The sequence below is a fragment of the Dipodomys merriami genome, unplaced genomic scaffold (genome assembly GCF_024711535.1).
Source record: "Dipodomys merriami isolate MVZ:Mamm:240054 unplaced genomic scaffold, mDipMer1.0.p SCAF_88, whole genome shotgun sequence".
NCBI lineage: Eukaryota > Metazoa > Chordata > Mammalia > Rodentia > Heteromyidae > Dipodomys > Dipodomys merriami.
The window spans coordinates 4,435,189-4,441,904 of record NW_027206490.1 but is presented as its reverse complement, the minus strand read 5'-3'; positions in this window follow the sequence as shown (position 1 = coordinate 4,441,904).

Genomic DNA, 6,716 nt, shown 5'->3' with positions numbered 1-6,716 from the left:
AAAAGAAATCAGTGTCCTGAAATTATTGTGTTCCTGTAAGTAATAATCTTTTAATGCTTCATATATATTAAATAAAATCAATCAGCCTCATGAAATCATGCTGTCTAATTTTATAGGAGCATTATTCACGAACAACTCATTCGGTGACACTGACAACACTTCATTTTTATTCCTATGGTTGGAAACCTGTTTCTTAGTATCTCCTGCCATTGGTTGTTCAGGGCCTATATTGCCACGTGGGCCTATGGCTTCCCCAATAGTCTGCCAGCCTTCAGCAATGCAAAGTGAAGTACTCTTTGCAACAGTGTAATTCAAACTCAGGAGGGTCATGTGCAAAGGAAGAAAACCTAAAAAGGCCACAGTTTTTCTGTACATTGTTTTCCCTGCAAGGCCTGGGGGTCGAGGATCCCAGGAACAGCTGTGAGTCCAGTGGCTGCACCCCAGCCTAGGGTGATCGAAGCTGAGGCAGAGTTACCACGACCTGAGTTCAAGCCCCGTGCTGAGAAAAAGTTTTAAAAAAATTAGCTCCCTGGCTTGCAATTCCAGCTATTTATTCTGCCAGGTGTTGGATTTGAACTAAGGATCAGGGTAAATCTGCAGCAATGTGGATAAAGGCGGTAGATCACCGTACTTGAAGATAAGAATGTCAAGCCTGTTCACTAGTCCTGAATTCAAGCCCCATCCCTGGAAAACATACTATTTACATGCATTGTAAAGATAGGATTTATACTTACCTATAGATGTTCAGTCCATACATGTTTGGTGTGGTTGTTCCTTGTATTTTTTGTTTTATTCATTTATTTACCATTGATTTTACTATATGAAACCCATTTCGTTTATTACATTGATGACATCCTATCACAGAGCACTAGGTTTGTAGAAATGTACTCCATCATGCTTGACACCTAGAATTCTCAGAGTAAAGGAAAACAAGTTTCACATTCAGCTTCTTACTCGACGATCCACTTGTTAATGTTACTGGGATCTCAACTCAGGGCCTAGAAGGAACAATTGGCCAATAAATCAAGGTGAACACACCAACCTGTGAGCAACCAAGGAGCTAGGTCATTCCCAGGATCTGACATTGACCCCCAGGGTGGTCCAATATAAGTTCATAATTTCATAAGTTCATAATTTAAACATACGATCTAAATTGACATACATGTGTGGACAGCATCTTGTGTTTGGTGCACTTCTCCTTATTTTGTCTCTAATTCATGGAGGCATTGTTTATTTTACTAAGTATGGTGACAGGTATAACTGTGCTGACATGGACGACGACCTGTTCCCATGGTTATAGGGTTGCCTATGCATTTTCCATCCTCTTCTTTCACAGGAGAGGAAAACGTGTGCAACAACTGGCTTCTGACATCAGAATGTATCTTTTGTCAGTGCTGGGATTTGAACTCAGGTCTGGGTAGCTCTGTTGCACTGTGGGAAAATTGAAGCTCGCCATCCTTGAAGACTAGAATGTCAGGCATGGTCCAGGGCCTGATTTGAAGGCCCAGCACTGGACAAAATAATAAGCCCACCTTTTTTAAACGTAAGATCTCTCTTTACCTACAGGAGTGGTATGCATCTTGAGTTCATTGTAGTTATACTTTTAATTTGTGTCTTATTCATGGATGTATTGTGTATCTTATTGAGTATGGTGACAGATATAACTGTGCTGACATGGATGACAACCTATTTCCATGGCTATAGAGTTGCCTCTATAGCATTCTCCATCTGCACTGAGACCCAGGACTTTCGCAGGACAGGAAAAAAGGTGGATCAATTGGAATCTTACATCAGGTTGAATATTTTGGCAGTGCTGGGATTTGAACTCAAGGTCCAGCAGGCCCAATCAGTGAAAGGGACATGTTGAGAACACCAACCTGTGAGCCACTAAGGAGCTAAGCCATTCCCAGGACCTGAGATCCAGCCCAGGTGGGGGCCAATATAGCCATAAATTCATAATTAAACAAGGATCTATATTTCTAAACATTGGTGAGCAGCATCTTGTGTTCGGTGTAGTCATTCTCTTTATTTTGTGTCTTATTCATTGATGTATTGTGTATTTTCTTGAGTATAGAATGACAGATATAACTCTGGTGAACTGGATGACAACCTATTCCCATGAGTATAGACTTGTCTATACATTATACATTCTCCTTCCTAGGTGAGACACAGAACTTGCACAGCCTAGGAAAACAGATGCAACAACTGGCCTCTCACATCAGGGTGAACTTTTGGCAGTGCTGGGATTCGAACTCAGAGCCTAGGAGGCCCAACTGCCCAATGGGATCATGTGATCATACCAGACTGTGAGCCACTAAGGAGCTGGGTCATTCCCTTGAACTGAGTTCGAGCCCCAGGGAGGCCACAATTGTCATCAATGCATCATTGAAACAAGGTATGTATATTCACATCCGTGTGTGGACTTCATCATGCATTGAGTGTAGTTATTCTCTTTATTTTGTATGCTATTCATGGATATATTGTGTATTTTCTTGAGTATATAATGACAAGTATACCTTGACTGACATGGATAACAACTTATTCCCATAGCCACAGGGTGGCCCATTTATTCTCCATCCTAGCTGAGACCCATGACTTGCACAGGAAAGAAAAACAGGTGCAATGATTGGCTTTTGACATCAAGCTGAATCTTTTGGCAGGCCTGGGATCTGAACTTGGGACCTAGCAGGCCCAATTGGTGAATGGGTCCACATGAGCACACCAGCCTGTGAGCCATGAAGGACCTAGGCCATTCAAAGACCTGAGATTGAGGCCCCCGGCAGGGGGAAACTGGGGAGGATAATAGTCACCCACTCATAAGCTGAAGGTAGTATGCAAATAAGTACATATTTGTGTAGAGTAGGAGAGATGGTGACTTGTAATGGAATCCATTCTGTGTGATTACTGTTTCTTGGATCTTTCTGGATGCCTCCATTTCATGACTGTGATGATAATTATCATGCTTCATCAACTCTTCTCTACAAATAATCAATATTCCATGAGTCTTGCCTATCATTTCCTACTCGCATCATGCATGAACTACTCATTCAGGGATGAGATTGATTGCTTTCCATGACTCCTCATAGGTTCACAAACGAGTATCTCAGGGTTCCCCGCAATTCCCTCCTTGTAGGGGGGGCTGATTTCAAGCCTCAGACCTGGAAAAGTTCATCTTACATACGTTTTAAAGTTAGGATTTGTAATTCCGTACAGCTGTTCAGTCCATATTGTGTTTGCTGTGGTTATTCATTTTATTTCTTGTTTTATTCATTTATTTACCATTTATTTTATTGACTCTGATGATACATATACAATTTATTACATAGTTTACATCCCATCACAAAGTGTCTAGATTTTAGATGTGTTCTCCATCAAGCCTGGCAGTGCTAGGATCTGAACTCAGTGCCTAGCAGGCTCAATTCAAGAATGAGTGAGTTTGAGCATGGCAGCCTCTAGCCAATGAGGCTGTCAGATGGTTCCCAGATCGACCCCTAGGTTTGGCCAAAACAGTGATACATGGATAGGCAGATGGTGGTATACAAATAAATATACATTGGTAAAGAGTGCCAGGGCTGTCTATCTATGATTAAATGACACCTATAACTTTCCTACCAAATCGATTATTGCATCCAATTTTAGACTAGACCGGTGCATGAACTACACTTTCAATCAGTATTCCTATGAATAGGAATGAGTCTCTGGTGATCTCCTGCCATTGGTGTCAGGACTGGGATTTGAATCCAGGGCCATGTTGACAGGTTGGCCTATGGCTTCACTGATATCCCACCAGCCATCAGCAATGACAGGTCAAGTCGACTTTGCATCCATATCATTCAGACCTAGGATGGTCAACATGCAAAGAAAAAAACAAGTAAAACCCCAGCACTCTGCACCTCACCACTTTTTGTGCTTTCCAGCTTTTTTTTTCTTCCTAAAATCCCTCTGGGCCTAGGATATCAGGATCGGCTATGGGTCTGGAGACTGGACCCCAGCCTAGGGAGATCCAAGCTGAGGCAGAGTTTACACGACCTGACTTCAAGCCCCATGTTTGGCCAAAAATTAATTAATTAATTAATCATTTATCTAAATTGTAAAAAATAAAGCTCCCTGGTTTGGAATTTCTGCCGGTTTTCTTTCCTAGCCTGGGATTTAGAATCAGGGTCTTGGTAAATCTTTAGCAATGTGAGGGAAGAGTTGCCACTACATGAGTTCAAAGCCTGTGCAAACCAAAAATGGAAAACTAAGTCACTGACCTTGGCAGGGGGAGGTAGTTGTGGAGATGGGAGGGAAAGGATAGTAGGGGGAAAACAAAGGAGGAGTCAACAATGCTCAATAGAAAATGTACTCATTACCTTGCTCCTGTAACTGTAACCAATTTGTACAACATTTTTACAATAAAAACGTATTTAAAAAAGGGAAACAATGTATTTCTCAGAGAAGCAATCAAGGAAGGATGTCTGAATAGCTGTACAAAATTCTACACTGCTTTTTTTAAATGTTCAGTATGGAACTGAAAAAACATAACTGCTTCCATTAATAAAAATTAAGTCACTGTCTTGGAACTGGGGCCAGTATTTCTGCCATTGCTAGGATTTGAGCTCACCATCCAGGTAACTCTTTTGCAGCATGGGTGAAGGCAGAGCTCACTGTCCTTGAGGAAAAGAAATTCAGGCTAGAATTCCCATGTCCTGAATGAAGGTCCTGCAAGAGAAAAAATATTTCTATACATATGTAATATATGATATATATTTACATATGTATGTTAATTTCATATTATGATTTTTATTATTGATTTTGCATTTTATTTTTCTTTGATTTATTTAATGATTATTGTATTTAGTATTATTATACACAATGTTTTTTACATTTTGCACATATATTATAATATTAAACACAATAATTTAGGATATTGACTCATTTTTCATTATTATTTTATTAAGTGTTGAAACACAGTACATAATTAAATGAAAGCATTTGTCACAGTCTTCACATGTTTAGAGTCTGCCCCAAGTATGAGCTTTGTCTTATCTTTGGACATCTTCCCATTGGGATTTCTTTTTATAGTCAGTTTATAGTCAGAAACCTTTTTTTGAGGATAGGCAGGTGAGGGATAAAATTGGAAAGGTGGCTTAGAAATGTGGCTTAGTGGTAAAGAGCTTGCTCAACATGCATGAATGACTGGGTTTGAATCCTTAGTGCCACATACTCAGAAAAAGCCAGAAGCTGTGGAGTGGCTAAAGTGGCTAGACTTGAGAAAAAGAAGCTCAGGGACAGTACCCAGGCCCTATGATAAAGCGCCAGAAGTGTCAAAAACAATAGGCGAGATGACAGTGGCTCACACCTGGAACCCTAGTTTCTCAGTAGACTGAGAGCTGAAGACCAAAGTTCAAAGACAACCTAGGCAAGGAAAAGCCTGTTAGACTCTTATCTCCAGTGAACCACCAAAAGACCCCATGTGGTGCTGTGGCTAAAGTGGTAGAGTGTTAGCCTTGAGCTGAAGGGACCAGGGACAGTGCCCAGGCTTGAGTTCGAGACACACCTGGAAAAAAAAGTGAGGGTTTATCAAAGTACTTTTCCTATTTACTAATTAGGAGAACATTCTCTGGAAAATGAACACTGATGTACACCAGAATTGGAGGTAGAGCTCCAGGTTCAAGTGTAGCAGATCCATATACCCAGCCTCTCAGACTCCAGCATTGTAACCTTGTGTCCTACAGGGTTCTGAATGGTCCATTGTTGAAAGGCTTAATATGTTCCCCAAACACTTTGCAATAAGCATTTGACTTGTATTGTCAATGTCATTACAGTTCTGAACCTACCAGAGCACCAGTAGCTCACGCCCATCACCCTAGCTCTGGAGCATGAGGTCTCAGGATCACAGGGTGAAGCCAATCAGGGCAGGGAAGTCTATTACACTCTGACTTCCACTTCTGAAAGGTCAGATGTTCAAAGAGGTTCTTGTGTTTCCCTTGGTGATGAGAATTTACTTGCACTCTAAATGTTCTTAGAGTTCCTGAGTTATCAAAGGAGGAAAGAAATATCAATGACCCATCCGAGGTTCAAATGAAGTTCTCAGGATCCAAGCTCTAGCCCTGTTAGCAGGATGAACTCCAGTGTAACACTGTATTTGAAGGACAGAAAACAGTTGCAAAAGCCAGGCTAGGTGCAGAGACCTAGGCCTGCAGGATTAGGAGGCAGAATGTACACACTAAACAGGGAAGTGAGCTGCAAAACCACTTCATTCATTCCAGGAACAACCAGCAATGAAGGGAAACCTGAAATATTTGTTAGTTACACCAGGGTCAGGCTTTTCTCAGCCTCTTCAAACAATGACTAATTAACCTTCCTCCTGCAGTGAAGGGAGCCTCAGGCTATCTTTAGGTTACCAATAGAGAGCCAGTTTAGTGGGGGAGAGGGGAGGAACAGAGTAGAAAAACCCTGCTCTCTCGTCTTAGGGAGTGGGTTTTTGACTCTCCATCTGTCAGATTTGAAGCCCTTCTTCTACCTCTGCCAGTCCATCCTCCTTCCTTCATTCTCCACTTAATTAATGCAAATCCCCAGACCAACAAGAGGCATGGCTGTTTCTCTTCTGTCTCCAAGCCCCTGAATTAGAACCTAGCTCTGCCCTCGTGGCTCTGGGGCCTTTGGCTACCTTAGAAGTGGGAATGAGACAGTCTTCCTGCTCTGTAATTGTGTGAAGGTGATGCTGGTGGCAT